This window comes from Bactrocera tryoni, chromosome 1 (assembly GCF_016617805.1).
Source record: "Bactrocera tryoni isolate S06 chromosome 1, CSIRO_BtryS06_freeze2, whole genome shotgun sequence".
Taxonomy (NCBI): Eukaryota; Metazoa; Arthropoda; class Insecta; order Diptera; family Tephritidae; genus Bactrocera; species Bactrocera tryoni.
In genome coordinates this window covers 88,902,894-88,920,062 of record NC_052499.1, presented here as the reverse complement: position 1 = coordinate 88,920,062, position 17,169 = coordinate 88,902,894, and the positions used below count along the sequence as shown (strand labels likewise).

The 17,169-nt window shown below is 38.1% G+C and overlaps 1 protein-coding gene across 3 annotated transcripts in view; it reads left to right on the top strand.

Annotated features, from left to right (window-relative positions):
• Positions 1-17,169, top strand: part of LOC120782641 — a 40,836-nt gene that overhangs the window by 14,730 nt on the left and 8,937 nt on the right. The gene's annotated exons all lie outside the window — the stretch shown is intronic.

Here is a 17,169-nt window from a genome sequence, read left to right as displayed (position 1 = left end):
CATTTCAATTGTTTACTTTCCGTCGGCTATTAAACTATTGAGTGATGTTTTTTACTCGAACGATTTAACGAGTGGGGTGATGGTACTTGGACACCACTCTGTGCTTTTTTAAGGTATCATACTGTTATTTCTGCCGCTAAAAGTTTAACTTCCATGAGTTATAAAAGTAAGTATTATCATTAATTATTTTCGGCATGAATTTTGGTAATTGTACATACATATATACTATATACATATTTATACGTAAGAAAAATACAAATTTTTTGGATTTTTGGTGTGCAGTTAGACTGCTTCACTGAGCCACGGCTTTGTCATGTTTGCTGAGGTTTTTCTCTTCATTATCTTCAAGTGGCCCTTACTTATGACTCAGAAATATGCCTTCGTGTTCGTCTTTCTTCAAGTTGCATATACAAAATTGAGCAACTTTCGCACGAGCAACAGTGGTACACGGTGCGTATACGTAACATGCGCCATTTGCATGCTCCATCGGACGGAATGACACTAAACAGAATTTATGTGCAGCAAATTAAATAAGCCGTAGGCAAACGTAAACAAAATGAAGAAATAAGAATACTAAATTAAGCCCAAAGTTGCCGTGTTTGCCATATGGCAGCAGTTGATTGGACATTTGCATGAAATTTCGCTCATAATGCTTCAATTAAATTATAAATTACTTTATAACGGCCTCTCGTTTTCGCGCTTTGCTTCAGAAATATTTGCAGTAGCGACACTTGGCTTCGGCAAAGCAAAACGAGTTAGAGTCAACAGAAAGGCGAAATCTCTTGCGTACGTCAGTCTCCGGCCCTGTGTAAACACTTCGTTGACGTTGAGTTTCATTAACGACGTCTACTATGTCGCTTTATTTGCATAATTTAACACGGTTTCCCCTGGGAGACTCTTGCAGTTTCAACGGAAGAATTGTCGAATGAAAAACGAGCACACGAAGTAAACCCGTTGACACTTGAAGTTTCCTTTTAATTCCACATTGTTTTTCTTTGGAGTTTGCTACTTTTTATTTGGTTTTGAGATATTTTTAAGTTTGTTTTAGTTGCCTGTCGCTTGTGTCAGCCATTTGTTCAGTTCCTATATTCAAGTATTTCAAACGAAAGAGAATGTTTTACCTTTAAAGATGAAATATTCCAGCGACGTTTGGCGATTTCGGCACCCGACTGTTAATTCCATTTATACAAGTATAAACAACTTTACTCTGATTGAATATTGTTGTCTTGAGAAATGCCTCAAGCTCTGGCATTAAGGAGTTTACCAAAAAATAACTTGCCAAAAGTGCTGAATTCGTGACTATTTATCAGAAGCAAGTGAACTCAATTGCTGATATTCATCTGTGTGAATTTATTGTGTATATTTCTTCATATTTCTTTATTGGCGTAGGTTATAGTCGAGCTTGCAACATGCGCGCCAGATTCCAAGTGTAGCCAGGTCCTTCTCCACCTGGTCTATGCTTCTGCACCATATAGCAACTGCTACACAGCCCGAAGTAGCACTTGTTGGCAAGAGGTATTCTGCGTTATATTTCGAGGCTGATGTTGTTGTTGGTGTTAATGCTGGTTCCAAGTTAGACGAAATTATCTACGACTTCGTAGTTATGACCGTCAACAGTGACTTGGGAGCCAACTCGCGAGTGCGACGGCAGTTTGTTTAATGCCAGGAGATTTTTCGTCTTGCCCTTTTTCACTGCTAGACCCATTTGCTTCCATGGTAGTTGGCGCAGATTGCGAGGTATCCATTTTTGTGGATTGGGGTAGAGCACATTTAAATTCCAGTCGTGGGGCATGCTTTCGTCCGACCGTATTCTACAAAGAAGCTGATGCATGCTTCTTATCAGTTCTTTGCCACTTTGTTTAAATAGCTCAGCCGGCAATCCATCGGCCCCCGCCGCTTTGTTGTTCTTTAGGCGGGTAATTGTTTTTCGAACTTCTTCATGGTCGGGGAATTGAACGTTCGCTCCATCGTCATCGATGAACAGACAAGGGACAAAATGCATCGCGTGAACTTAAGAAAATATTGATTTAAAAATGCTCAGTTGAAACCGAGTTATATTCACCTAGCACGGACCCGACATATTTTGATTGTATTTAGAATCATAGAAACAAAAAGTAGTATTCGTATATCACCCTGTACTCGAACCTAAAATGAATAAATTGATGTTAGCTGAGAGCACTTGTAAAAACAAATGAACACTCGTGGTGAGAAAGACCACACCGAAGCACTTGCATTTTAATGAAAAACTCTAGCTCCATTTCGATTTGTGGTTACCCACATACAGAGAGTAGTATATGGTATGCAGGTATACTATCTATGTGCATACTTGTTCTTTATTATGCGCTTACATGTAGGAATAAATCTATGTTGACGTTAAGGTAGACCGAAGTCATTGCCATCATTGATACTCTAATTTTTAAAAAATTATGCAATTTATTTTGTGATAGTAGTTGTTCATTAATTGCCTTTAAATTAGACAAATGTTATTACCCGATATGCCTGTCCTTAAGACTGCCCACATAATTATAGTTTAATAGGTTATTTTAAATAATTATTGCAAATCGTTATACTGTTGCTTCACTGGACATTTGCGAGATGAACATCACCAGTAGAGAACTACTAATTTTACACAAATATTATATTTCTCAGTAAAACTTGTTTCCACTAAACTTCTTGTCGCCTATAAAAAATTTAATTGATTTAAATAAAAGTGTGATGATATCGGAAATCATTGTCGTGTAGTTACTGCAACTGTGATTTATTTGGTTGCTATATCTTCGTACATATGTGTGTATGCGAAAGTGTAATGAACAACTCAGCGCTTTCGTAACAGCGAGTAATGTGTTACGTGGCTAATTAGCAAAATTGTAATTCTCTTAAAAGGGTGTACCAAGCACATTAATGCAACACATCCACGTGCGATTATTCATGCAATTACGAAAGATTTACTCTGTTGTACCGATGTATGGTGCATACATTAATTGATTACTGCACTGGGTTCTCAAATATCCCCAATGCAATAAGCACATATACGAGTTGTTGTCTGCTTAAAACGGTTTATTTGGGGAAAGTATAATTTATTGGCTGATATTTCTATATATTTCTGTACCGGAAGGTGTTCTCTGTATTATCTAGAAACGTCGTGGATTGATTTTGTGGTATATGTACCTCTCAGAGGAGTCAGCGCCTAAGAACTGCTTCCGTAAATTTCGGAGCGTGAGACCTCCCTGTATCAAATGAGTGCGTGTGCTCGCTATGAAATATCACAATTTCGAAGCAAAACACTTCGTACATTGTCGGGCTAATAAACATTACCGTAGATAATCGAAAACTCGCATGTGTTGCAATTAATAAATTAAAAGATAATAAACATTAATTGCATTAAGCTCATGGAACTGAGTGATGGAAATTTATATAAAAAAATGTGTGTTTATGTGAGTGTGCGTATATATTGAAATGAGTGATATATTTAATCAATAGGCTTTTAATATATCGCACATTTCTTTTTGGTAGGAAAAAAAAAACAAAAACAATAATATTTCTTTTTTAAATACAGCTTATTTATAAATAATTTTCACTGTATTACATGCGTTATCTGTCTTTCTGAGTTAATCAATAAGTACGACTGAACTTTTGTAGAATAGTAGGATGACTAAATGTAAATTGGCAGACCCTTTGATATAAAATTCTGTATACATATATTAAATATAGTATACTGATTCGAACTATTTAATGCTACCGTGTGTGTGATCCGTGAACTATTGTTTCGATGAAATAAAGTTAAGGCAGAAAAATATTTTCCATTCTGGGGTATCACTGTTTTCATCTATGGAATCAAATATACGTGTATAAATCAGCTTTATATTATGTGATAATTTTTTACAGTACGATTATTACCATAGCTATGTTATCGATAAAAAATTTCAAAATCAAATCTGGTGTATAATATTTAGTAATCTCTAGGGAGCCCTGCACATACAACATGCAAGTACAAACAGCTTCAATATTGAATGTAAAAAAGAAGTAATAAATATATAGTCATGTTTCAAACACAACTATTGACGCCTAGGTACCTCGCGAAACCACAGTTACAAGCGCCACATAAAAATAAAAATCAGCGAAAAAGCGGTAAATACAAATTTTTAATTCGAGTTCGCGTTGAAATTAAATTTGATTTACGCGTGTGAACAAGCGACTGAGAGAGAGACATATACATATGCACAACGGGTTCGACAATGGATCGAGCAGGAGCCGCAGATGCAAGTGATGAATTAGCGCAGATAACGCGGCGAAATGTTGTGCCAATTAGCTGCAACATGTTAAAGCCGACGACACACTCTAGCACCCCTGCGCGCCACAGCGTGGGTACCCATCGGCGCACACACATATCCGTAGGTATGATGGGCTGTGAAAATGAATAATTTTATTCTACGCATGCTAATTTGGTGAAAAGTTTTGCATGTATAAAACGGATGCGCGCTTCGAAGGCTTGTCTGTACGTATGTAAGTGGTCTATGCGCCTTTGGCGGGAACTGGTCAACACAGCGATGCACCGGGGCGTAGGTGAACAGCGAGCAGCCAACAAAATTCCCACAGGCGGGCGATGTGTGAGTCGGTGGAGTCTCAAATTACGAAAGAAGATAATTTGGAAAGTGATGTAATTGTAACTCATATGTGAGCCAGGTGATAACATTGGGAAACAACATGCATCCGATACCAACAAAATAAGGAGTAGGCAATTCTAGGCATCGCTATCTATGGGAATTAGTTGCAGTACCCTCGGTCATATGAACTAGTCGGGAAAGATCCATGCGTGCTTTACATTATTTATAGACACATTTGGGAAACGATTTTCGTTAATCTGCAGCGATGCCAAACAGTAGCCCCTTTAGCACGGTTTCACACTTCACCGCGTTACGGTAACGCTTTGCGCAGCTTTCAGATTCAACGTCACATTGCTGCTCGATATCGTTTGAATGAAGTTTTCCTATTTTACCATTTGAATGGCAGGCAACAACCTTTCCTTTGTGTGCTGGTGCACATTTTCAGTTTTTTTCTTGCCCGTTGCTTTTCTCGATTTATCTTCCGTTTGAGAGCCCAAGTTGACCACAAAGTTTCCCACAAATCTGCGGTAATAAATTTCGATTTTGTGGTCGGTTATATAAATGTACGTAGCCATGTAAATGTAATTCTTCCGGTGGGTAATTTATGTTGTAATGGCTTTCTGATGAAAGAGTGGCCACACATACAGAGTCGCAACATGCAACATTTTATTCGGAGCAAACTTACTCAACCGATTAACTAATGTGCCAAAAGTTTTCCAATATAGATTAATGCTCGTTGGTGTTTTTGTGCGAGGAAGGTTGTGTGCGTGTAGCGAATGAAAATTTGCTTTCTATGCACTCGGTTAACAAGTTGCGTTGGTTATGTGAAAATGGGTGCTGCCAAGTGAGTGAATTGGTTGAACAACAGGGTCACTAACGGAGAAATAAGCAGCTTTTAACTCCAAATTTGTGGAATGAACAAGTGTTGAGCTTGTTTCGCATGTTTACGAAAAAATATGTGTATGTATATATAGCAAATCTATGTTGTAGAAAAGTTGACTCTTGTATGAAATTCTATGTTCATTTCCCGTTATTTGTCATGACTTGTTTGCCCGAAATCGAAACATTTTCGGTGTTTGCACTTTGCACATATGTTCTCGTGTACACACACATACAAGACGAATCCGGTTGTGTTGCATGCCTTAGCAGCTGTATGGTACTTAACGAGTCACCAGTCGTACTCAATAAAATTCTGGCTCACAAATATGCTCAACCGGATTGTTGTGGATGACAACTGTGGAACAGCCAAAATCAATGTTGGCTGGTAATGGTTCTCCAATAGTATCAGCTGTTGAGAAGCTGCAGTACATCTGCAGTACCATTTTATGTATACAAGTATAATTAATCCAATGTGTAAAGAAGCTAGATCAGATGTATCTGATTGATGTAGATGACTATTAATTGTGATAAACTTCCGAGTTTATCCGAGTCCGACCATACCACACTTGTTTTTCCGTGATTTTTTTCTTTTCCTTTCTCTGCTTTTCTGCACGAGAATTGTTCTGGTTTTACATACTTCATTTTAACTCAATGATGCGCACTACTTGGTGAGCTCTTTGTTTCCTTACATGCTCAAACACACACACAAATGCAGAATGGGGTTTGCGTTTACTCTTAACAAACGAAGTGGCGACTGAATTGAATCCAATGCACCCACTAGTCAAATCAACTTTGTCTAAAATAGTTTATAGCTGATATAGCTGGTGGTCTCTATTTTCTGGAATGGCAAATAGTATTTTTCACATGGTAATAGTAAGTTCGGCCAGGAATTTACCAGTCTAATACTAGACCATTATGAAGCCAAACCAATGCTTTTAATTTGAAAACAATACAACATAAAACAAAGCGATAGAGTTAAGATCTACTTATTAAAGAGTATTTAAGATATTGTCGGTCTGATTTCCTCAAATTTGTGCCTGAAGTTTGCGGTGAAATACAAATTCAATCAAAAGTCCGTCGAATATAGGTGCACCAATTTTATATCAAAGCTGGGAAATGTCTCTGCCGACCCTTGATTGCTTGACTGCTTTCGTCTGAGTATGAGTGCAGATGTGGCGTGTGTGTGTAAGCAAACAAATTTGGAAATGGAATAAGTGGTTTGTAAGATGTAGTCAATATATCTGCTGATACACATGAGAATGCGTGTGTGTGTGTTCTCATGTGATTTTCCACACCGTTGCCACTTTTCATGCTCCTCCATTCACTTGTGCATCTTGCATTGCTGCAATTGGCTTCTGTGGCCATAAATAAATGCATTATGAAGCCATATTTTCCACTAGAGTGCCACTGCTTCTTCTTCTTCTGAAAAAATTGCATTTTATGTTTGGTTATTCGCTTTGTTATTTAGTTACTCTTTCATACGTAAAGATTACAAGCAATTGGGAAGGAAAGCATATTGAAAATATGAGTGAATAACGTAAAGCGTTCTTTAGGTATGTGATTAGTACCCGTACTGGGGTATAGAAATCATTGTTTTAGAGTAAGTACATATATCTGATAAAGATGTTTGGTTTTCTTTTTTGTTTTTCTTTTTTGAATATCTTACTTCGTATGAAGTATCGTTTCGATACAACAAAATATGTTTTGCTCAAAAAAAGCTTAACATGATTTCGCTTATCGCCAATTTTGCCATTCATTTCGCAATTATTACCATTATTTGATGTTCATGCCTTCCTTCTCCTTGATTTTTCGAAAAAGATTAATGGTTCCTAGCATCCATTAAAAGTGACGTGCGTACGTTGAATGACCGATCCTAATTTAATCACTTAAAATCCATGACTAAACTGACCGCAATGAAAGATGCAAGAAAGGAAAACGTGAAAATTGCTTTAATAAGTTTTTAATGGCTAAATTCAAAGGTATCAAACTGTGTAATAGAGGACAATGAAACACGGTAGAAGATGGCAGCAGAAAAATAGAGAAAAACCAAAAGTTCTTCACAGATGGCAGATGGGATGGAAATTAAAAGGAAGATAGTTAAGAGGGGCAAACAAGTATTTTGATACCATTAAGAAGCACTTAACGAAAGCAAATTCAAAATTACCTAGCGGTGCAAATGCTTATGCATGCATCTATGTAGATGTGTGTATGTAAGGAACATGAAAGTTTGGGAATGAGGACATTAGAAACAAGCTTTTCGTGGCAATAGCTATCGGAAAGGGGCTCGGACTAATATGTTAAATATTACCAGTAAGTGTAGTAAGACTAGGAAAAATTTACAATAAGTAAGAAGACTAATTAAGCCTATTTCGGAATACCATTTTATTTAGATGAACGAATTAATAACTTTCTAATTTTCCATCATGCTTCTCTTTCACATTCTAGGCCATTCGAATGCTGCTAATTTATTTTGGAGGTAATCTAAGAGAGTTTCCTGGTTGTTGTAAAGAATATCCCTTACAATAATCTCTTTCAATGCTTCCTAATTAATATCATACTGTGGTTTCTAATTCATGCGAAGTTCATTACATAACTATTTGAAATTATATGTGAAGCGAAATTGCAATGCCCGCTGCCACAAAAGCGAAGTGAGGAGTTGCAACATGCAACCTAAATCGGCTTGCGGCATTAAATGAGATTATACCGTTAGTTATGGACCCAATTAGCTTTCGAATTGAATTAGAAATAATAACGAAAGCGTTCGCTTTTACATCACAGCACGCGGCATTTACATATTATATTCATTTAAAAGCTCTTTATTATGTAACAGCAAACCTTCGAAACATTAGAGATTTAATTTAGATTTTTGAGCCTTTGGCATCAATTGCCATTAGAAAAATTGTAGTTCCTCAAGTCGCATTTACTCAATCGATCTAGTAGACTGCAATAACATAAATATTTCGGAAATAAATCACCCATATTTACACTGAGAATCAGTTGCGCCCTTCCCATATTGCCTGCAATCGCTGATAATTATAGCACTACAGTAATTGGCCGTTCGAGTGGGAAAAATTTCTACTGTATTATCATTACTTAAATCAATCTGCTTGATGAAAAGCATTATGCAATTGTAAGGATAGTCGGCAAACCTTTCTTTTAATTATTTGCACATGCAATAAGGAGCGGACAATTGCTGGCGAACGAATGCACTGCTAGTGATTTGCTGCCCATTTTGCTGACCATTTGGGCGCGGACGTCATCGAAAGTGTAATGTTGTGCAGGCACGATTTGTATTTGCTTTTACTTCAACTTGCTACTTGCGCCCAGCCCTTAATTCCAACGTTGCGTATACGCCCTGGCGTTCACTATAATTTAAGCAAAAGTAGTTTGAGGCATAAGCAGTTGTGAGCTCATATTTCCTTGCTTTTTATTGCATTTATGCATTCATTTACTTAATCTCTCATTCACCCGGCGGTTTGCGCATTTTGTAATTCCTAATTCCTTTACCTGCTGAACAAAGTTTCAGTTTCTTCCACCCTCGCTTTCGGCAAGTAAGTACTAACCATCCTTTATGAGCTTATTGTAAGTGTTCCAGCTGTGATCTCATTAAATTTTCCATTCAGCGAATGATATAATTTCATTATTAGCTTCATTATTTATTCTGCTGTTGCCCTTTTATTGCAACAAATGGCTGAGCTACTTTGCTCATATTTAACTATAAGTATATATTTGAATTGCTCTCACTCTGAGTGCGAGTATGACGGTCTTCTGCAATGGAATAAAAATCGCTAACTATGCATCTCGCATGTGCATTTGCCGGACGGCGGGCAGGATGCAGGTCGCAATTACTATCTGAAACAAAAAATTCAAAGAGATTCATATTTGTTAATAACTTATCTTCAGTTATACTAAAAAAATGCAAAAAATGTAAAATTCTACAATTTTTTTAAATTAAAAAAAGTGGGTTTTGACCCAAAAAATTTACTTTGAGTTGTTTAAAAATATGTTCAAACTAGACTTTTCTTATTTTTTTAGTTTAAATAGAAGATAATTTAATGCCAAAGATAATAAACTTTGCCCCAATTACAAAAGACGTTTAGCTTTGTCCGCCAATTAATAAAAATCGTAAAAATCAAAAACAGAGAAATCGCGCGTCAACGTTTTCACTTTCTGTCCAAGCGCCCACATATCTGCTAGACGCTCGGTCACTTCTTCCTTTCTAGCTTCGACAATATTCCGAACTCCCATCTATAACTTTGGGGACATATTCTTAGATAATTTTTAAAGAGATTAAAGTAAAAAAATCGATTTTCTGAAGCTTCTAAAGCAGGCTCACACCTTAGATGCGTTCACCTGCCGCCAGGAATTTCGTCGAACTCACCTCACATGTAAATGCATGCACTCATGATCTAATATAATTATCTGCAATACGATCGCGGAGTTAATTGGAACCGCATTTAAGAAAAATTACTCATACGCACTGATGTACCAATTTCAAAGAGTGTTAAACAAAGCCTTGCAAACAACTGCACATACTTTTTATGCACAAACTAACGTAGGAGCAGAATATTTGAAATTTCGCCGCTCACGACGAGCAAAAGAATACTGCTTGTTAATTAACCAATACCCAGCAGCCGAGAATATGAACCGGCCGGGTCTGTGGCGGCATTTCTATTATACGCGTGTCTCTATCATCACCTGCGTCGCACTTAAATGAAATTAATTTCCTATCAGCCCAGCCGCAGTTGGGCAATTCGCGTTCGCGGATGTGCCATTTTTTCCTCATGCTATGCACATATGTATGTACAAAAAGAAATAAGGTAGCAGTACGGCATCCCCTGGGCTCCGCAGCTCTCAACAATCTGTTCGTCGCCGTCACTGTGGTGCAGCGGTGCGTGAATTAAAAAATGGAAAGAGAGAATTGCACATATTATGTCCTCGGGGCGCGCCATTGTTGTTAAAATTGCATTTCCACCATCCTCGCTGGTTCGAATGTGGGTGACGCCGAAATACAAATGTCAACAACGTTAACCGCATGTTGCCGCATGTGTTTGCTGGTGTGCGTAACGAATATATTGTATACGACCAAACCAGCTGGTCAACAGAGAGGATCTGCATCCGATGTGCGCACATATTTACACATTCACTCTGGCGGGTAAAGAATATAGGGGCGCGGAAAGAGTTGAATCCCACAACCAGTTGCCAGTATATGGCGGTGGGGAGCGCGCTATTTGCATTTCCTCCATTATTTGCGGTTATTCCGGATTTATTGAACTCATTCTGCTTCTAGCGTATGTGAAACGTAAATGAATGCGTGTTCGGTGCTTATTGCTTCCACAAAGCAATTGTCAGGTGTGGCGATGGTTTCATTGTGTGTGTTGGAATGAAATTATAGTTTCACTATGAGATGGTGACCATAAGTAAATACCTCAAGATAGCATCGTTCATATTTTTAGAAAAATTAGTAGACATGATTTATTATATCGAAAATAAAAATTTAATACACTTCTTAGTATTGGACTTCATTGAAAACTCATTAGTGGTATACATTAGGAGAAATCAACCTACTAATTAACAGGATGTGGTTCATGTTCTATTGTGGACAAGAAAAACTAGCCAGTAGACGGCGAACTCAGCATTTGGTATAATCAGAAGTAGCTCACATTTTCCACGCCATTGTTTGAGGATGTAATTGTGGTTAGAAGAGGATATTAACGAGTAGCAGCTGTTTGATGACATTTAACTTAACTTAATTTTTTTACAATGCATCCCTAAGACGGCTGGCAAAGCATGAGCAAACAAGTAAGGAAGGGCTAAGTTCGGGTGTCACCGAACATTTTATACTCTCGCATGATAAAGTGATAATCGAGATTTCATTATCCGTCATTTACATATTTTTCAAATACTGTATTTGTGTAAAGTTTTATTCCGCTATTACCATTGGTTCCATACACTCTTATTATTCAGAAAAGGCATTAGATGGAATTCAAAATAGCGTTATATTGGAAGAAGGCGTGGTTGTGAACCGATTTCACCCATATTTCGTAGATGTCATCAGGGTGTTAAGAAAATATTATATACCGAATTTCATTGAAATCGGTATAGTAGTTCCTGAGATATGGTTTTTGGTCCATAAGTGGGCGACGCCACGCCCATTTCCAATTAAAAAAAAAAACTTGGGTGCAGTTTCTTTCAGCCATTTCTTCCGTAAAATTTAGTGTTTCTGACGATTTTTTTTAGTCGGTTAACGCACTTTTAGTGAGTTTCAACATAACCTTTGTATGGGAGGTGGGCGTGGTTATTATCCGATTTCTTCCATTTTAGAACTGTATATGGAAATGCCTGAAGGAAACGACTCTATAGAGTTTGGTTGACATAGCTATAGTAGGTTCCGAGATATGTACAAAAAACTTAGTGGGGGCGGGGCTACGCCCACTTTTCCAAAGAAACTACGTACAAATATGCCCCTCCCTAATGCGATCCTTTGTGCCAAATTTCACTTTAATATCTTTATTTATGGCTTAGTTATGACACTTTATAGGTTTTCGGTTTTCGCCATTTTGTGTGCGTGGCAGTGGGCCGATTTTACCCATCTTCGAACTTAACCTTTTTATGGAGCCAAGAAGTACGTGTACCAAGTTTCATCATGATATCTCAATTTTTACTCAAGTTACAGCTTGCACGGACGGACGGACGGACAGACAGACATCCGGATTTCAACTCTACACGTCACCCTGATCACTTTGGTATATATAACCCTATATCTGACTCTTTAAGTTTTAGGACTTTCAAACAACCGTTATGTGAACAAAACTATAATACTCTCCTTAGCAACTTAGTTGCGAGACTATAAAAAGGCCCTCGCTTGCGTGTAAGTTTAATCCACAGAAAACATTAAATTATACTTATGCAAAATCGCGTAAAAGCCTGATAAACTAGGGAAGCATATGCGTAAGCACATAAATGCGGACGTGGGAAATATTGTGTGATGTATTCGACAGAGAGGCATGGCAATCCGAGAATGTAAATGGAGATATACAATTATGACACCCCAAAACATGTGCGAATATGCACATAAGTGCTCGAGAAATTGCGGCAATTGCGGCTTGTTTCGCACTATGCTTGAGTGGTTGTTGCTACATTCACTACATTCGTGTACAATAAGACGTATATGGCTTACCACACATGCGACATCCTTAATTACTGTAACATGCACAGCGGTTCTCTTGTCTAGTAACTGTTTCCTCTTTCAGGCGTTATGTCCTGCTCAAAGCACCCCACTTTTCGAGGGGCGTCGATAAATTACCACAGAAGCCACTGCGCCAGAATTACTCACATACATGTGTAGACACGTGAATGTGAGGTTTCGGTTGCTTGAATGGATTATGGCATGTGTCAATGGTAATAAAGCGATTTGAAATCACTCGGAAAGCCAAAGATGCATGGGCGATAAACTCACGAGGATGAGCACCAATTGATGAATGTAGCATCAGCGTTAAAGTTGCAGAAAACAGAATAAAAAAGGCTAACATCTGGTCCGCTTTAGGGACAGTCCGTTTTTGCTCAAAGCAATGGTTTTGGAGGAAGGCGGTCAGTAGCAAAATGTTAACGAAAGAAAGGATTGACTTAAACATTATTTTATCAAAAACATTATTTCATTTCTAGTTAAACCAGATTTTCAATCAATCCGAAAGTAGCTGTTGTAGTAGGAGATAACGTGCTGACAAATCATTTAATTTTTTAGTTCTTTTGTAGGCGCAACTTTCGTTAGCTCGTTAGCGCATTTTGTATTAAGAGGCTGTATGTGTAGCTTATCTCTATTCGCTTTGATTAATGAAGTGATTTTGCGACTATTTGGTTACTCAAGCCTGAACATTGGAGAATAAAGGAATTGTGTCTGTGAGTTCGGACAGTTGGCCATTAGCGCCAGTTGTAATTGTGACTAGATCTCAAGTGATGTGTATTACAACGCTAATGACATTATAATCCATGTATTGGGTAGTGGAGATAATTGGAAGATTCGACAAGTTGTTCAGTATTTAGTAAAGGAGTTGACTAAGGACACGTTCGTGTCCATTCACAAAAGTTGAATGAGTTTTATTTTTGTCACACTGATAGTTTTTTTCTATTGTATGAACAAATCTGTAAACATAACCGGCTTTGCATCCACCGCAAACAATGCTCTAGTTCTTTCTTCGCACAGTGATTGACAACCTTTAAGTCGAATTAAGGTCTGATCTGAACAATTTGTTCGCAGATTATAGAACTTCTAGGCACCATAATTCATGTAAAATTTCGCGAATATATCTTATACAATAACAAAGAATTCAGTTTTGGTTGGTCAGTTCGTATGGCTATATCCGGTCGGGGTCTGCAGTTCCAACAAATTTAGAACTACATACAGGGTTTGCCGGCAAAGTAATAAAAATTATTGATCCAATCGTTACTTTTCTTTAAAAACTTTCAAAATAGGCTCCTTCTGCGTTGATGCAGCGCTGCCAGCGCGATTTTCAAGCATTGAAAGCGTGAGACCAGAGCTGCGTGTATCCCCTCTAACGTCTCAAAATGCTTGCTGTGATATCTTGTCGGACCCGATTGGCCAATCGTTTGAGTTTCTTGAGGACTTGATGTCAAAAAAGACAATGAGGATCGTTTTGGGCGAGGGCCCTCCAAAAAGACCTGGTGCCACCGAGTTTCACCCAGAATTTAATCGCGTACCTCTGCTCTAACGAACGCTGCATTTTCGGCTTGCACTACTCACAGAAACACTTCGCTCGAAAATGTTTGTCCTGACTCTTCAGGTGCTCGGACACAACTGACCAGCCGCTCGTTCGTTAGCTTGGAACGCCCTCTACCGAATCCAGGCGGTGCGCGGACGCTCCGAAGTTCAGTCGCGACGGAAAAACATCAGTCCTATAACTTTTCGCACAAACCCTGTATGTATAATTTAAGATTTTAAAATTTGAGGTATTATTTAGGATTTTTGTTTCCATTTTTAAGATTTAACCAAATTTTCATTAGGAAAGTTGTTTTTTTATACGAGTTATTGAGTCTATGTGTATTTACTATAAATGAATTGGTTCAATTAGTAACAAGTAAATTGAAAATTCTCCCCACATTATAGATTCGCATAGTTCACTAGTCAAGCGAACACCTCATAAACCTTTCAACATTCTGCAGATCCAACGTCCTGCACCACTTCTATCGCTCCGTTGAGTTACCAGCCAGGCTGTGACAGCGACATTGATTTATGTTTAATGTATAATGGCTGCAACTACGACAAGGCTAAGAGTGCACCTTGCAGTGAAACTTGCGAACAGCAAATGCTGTGTAAAATAACAAGTAGAAGCACCACGATAACTAGGAAAACAAGTTGTTGTACTGATAAACTCACCGACTACCGTCAATATGTACGGTACTCATTACAACCCCGACTTCTCCCGGATGCGATGTTTACCAAGCGCCAAGAGAGGGGAGGAAGTTGGATCTTCAGCAGTCATGTTCGGTTCGCAGCACAGGAGGCGGTATGTCACTTGCTGTATTTAAGGTGAACGCAGTCGACAGCAGGTGGAGTGCTCGTTTTGTTGTCAACCTGACGTTGTCTCTACCATCTTGTGTTCACTGATGTGCGTTCAAGTCACGTTCAGTCATAAATTCACTATGCAGAACTTGCGGCTGATTCTTCATAGATCAACATTTTACAAAGGAATAATCATTAGCAACAACATTTGCTGGAATGTGCGGGTATGTAATATCATTTACAACAACAAAAGAGGTAGTTAAAAACCAACAAATGTGACAACATGTCAAACGACAACAAAGAATTTGAATTCGAAAGGGTAGTGCAAGTGAAAATTGCATTTGTGCGGCATGTGGCAATAGACCGCACCTGAAGTTATGGATGAAGCGAGTCTCGTTGGGTTAAGGGAAATTTTCACTCGGAGTAATGCTCATGGAAAAGAGAGCTTTCTCCTAGGAATGAAGTATGCCGCATTCGCCTCAAGAGGCCTATAAAATTACATGTAACCAATACAAATTCAGAATATTTACTAAAGATTCATTACATACAATTTTGGCCTTTTTTTACCCTTCATTTCCGATTCAAGTATATTTTTCCATATGAGTTTGTGATCTTTAGGAATAAAAAGTAAAGAATCCACGAAGTGGTTTCATGCTAAACTTTAAGGAAATGAAAGTTATGATAATAATAATGCCAATAATGGCAGCACATTTATCTTGCGGCAGATCCTTTTAGATTAAAACACTTTATAAATTTTCGTTGTGTTTTTGCTGTTTCGAGGGTAAATATTTGTACTTTCATATTTGCATGCTTCACTTACAAACAAATATATATGCACACAGTGGTGCGTGTAGGCGCACAAACGAATGCACTTAAGCTATAATGGCAGAAAAATCGCATGCGCCATTGTTGAAAGCAGAAGACAAAGGAAAAGTTTCGGTGAAAAATGTAAAGTGCTTCTGCACAAGATACATGTACTCGGAGGAGACGGAGGAATGAAATTATGAAAAAGTACTGTTATTTTTCTTCATAGCAGTTCAAGTCGGTGGGCCGTGATTCCTTATTGAAAACTGTGCGATGCCCATGCAACCAGAGGCCAACTTGGCTCAATTTTGAACCATTTCTATTTGAGTATTATTTTCGGCAGACTTTTTCGTTACTTGAATGGCACTGATGTTTGCCTCCAAAAACACACGTTTGGAATTTTTTGAGAAACTTATAAGTATCATTGGTCTAAGTAAAATCCATATATCCTCTGTGTATTAACAACATTCATGAATAACTTGTGTTATATAGCACATAACTCATTTTCTCACTGGGATTGCGAGGCGCAAATTCATTTACAATGCAAGATGGCCATAATATGTCCATATTGACATATAGACATGCATACATCCATACTGTAACTACTACGTAAATATGTATATAATATGAGACCCACAGCTGCAGGCGGCGAAACATAAAACTGTTGGGAGAGTTTTCGAGTGCGTTAAATGTCATCGTGTCTGTAGAATTGAGTGCTGTCATTATCATCAACATCCATGAATGAATGTTTTTCTGCTCGCATTAACGCTGAAAGCATGTTTAAGTCCTTTCTTGGAAATAAAATATGTATGTAGGTAAATACGTTAGTACGTTGTGAGGGAAAAACTTTATGTACATCCGATATCCCCGCGCAAGTTCACAAGTATTTTGGTATGTCTTTGTGAATTAATTCTTAAGAAGCGGGAAGAGGAATCTCGCTGTTTTATGTCGCTTTCAATTGTCATATGATTACACGCGAATTTCTACTTTTCTCTTTTGTATATGTAAAAGAACCGTGAACCGTGATTCCATTTGCATTAAGCGGAACCGCACCGTAAGTTTCCACCATTATTACTTAAAACTTTAATGGGGTAATTGCAATATTTACTTTAAAGTGCTTTAGGACTAATCTGCTCATAGTTTTCATTAGGTTAGGTTAGGTTACACTCGCTGGCTATTAAGCCATACATAGACTTGTTGGTCCTTTGTAATGCCAGATGCCTTACGTCGTGTAAGACGTCAAAGTTTTTTGCGAAGTTTAATACCGTGATTTGGAATCAACTCTCCCAGACAAAACGAGAAGGTACAGGTATGTGGTCAATTTATCTAACGACCCCCTGCATATCGGGCCATGTCAGCAGG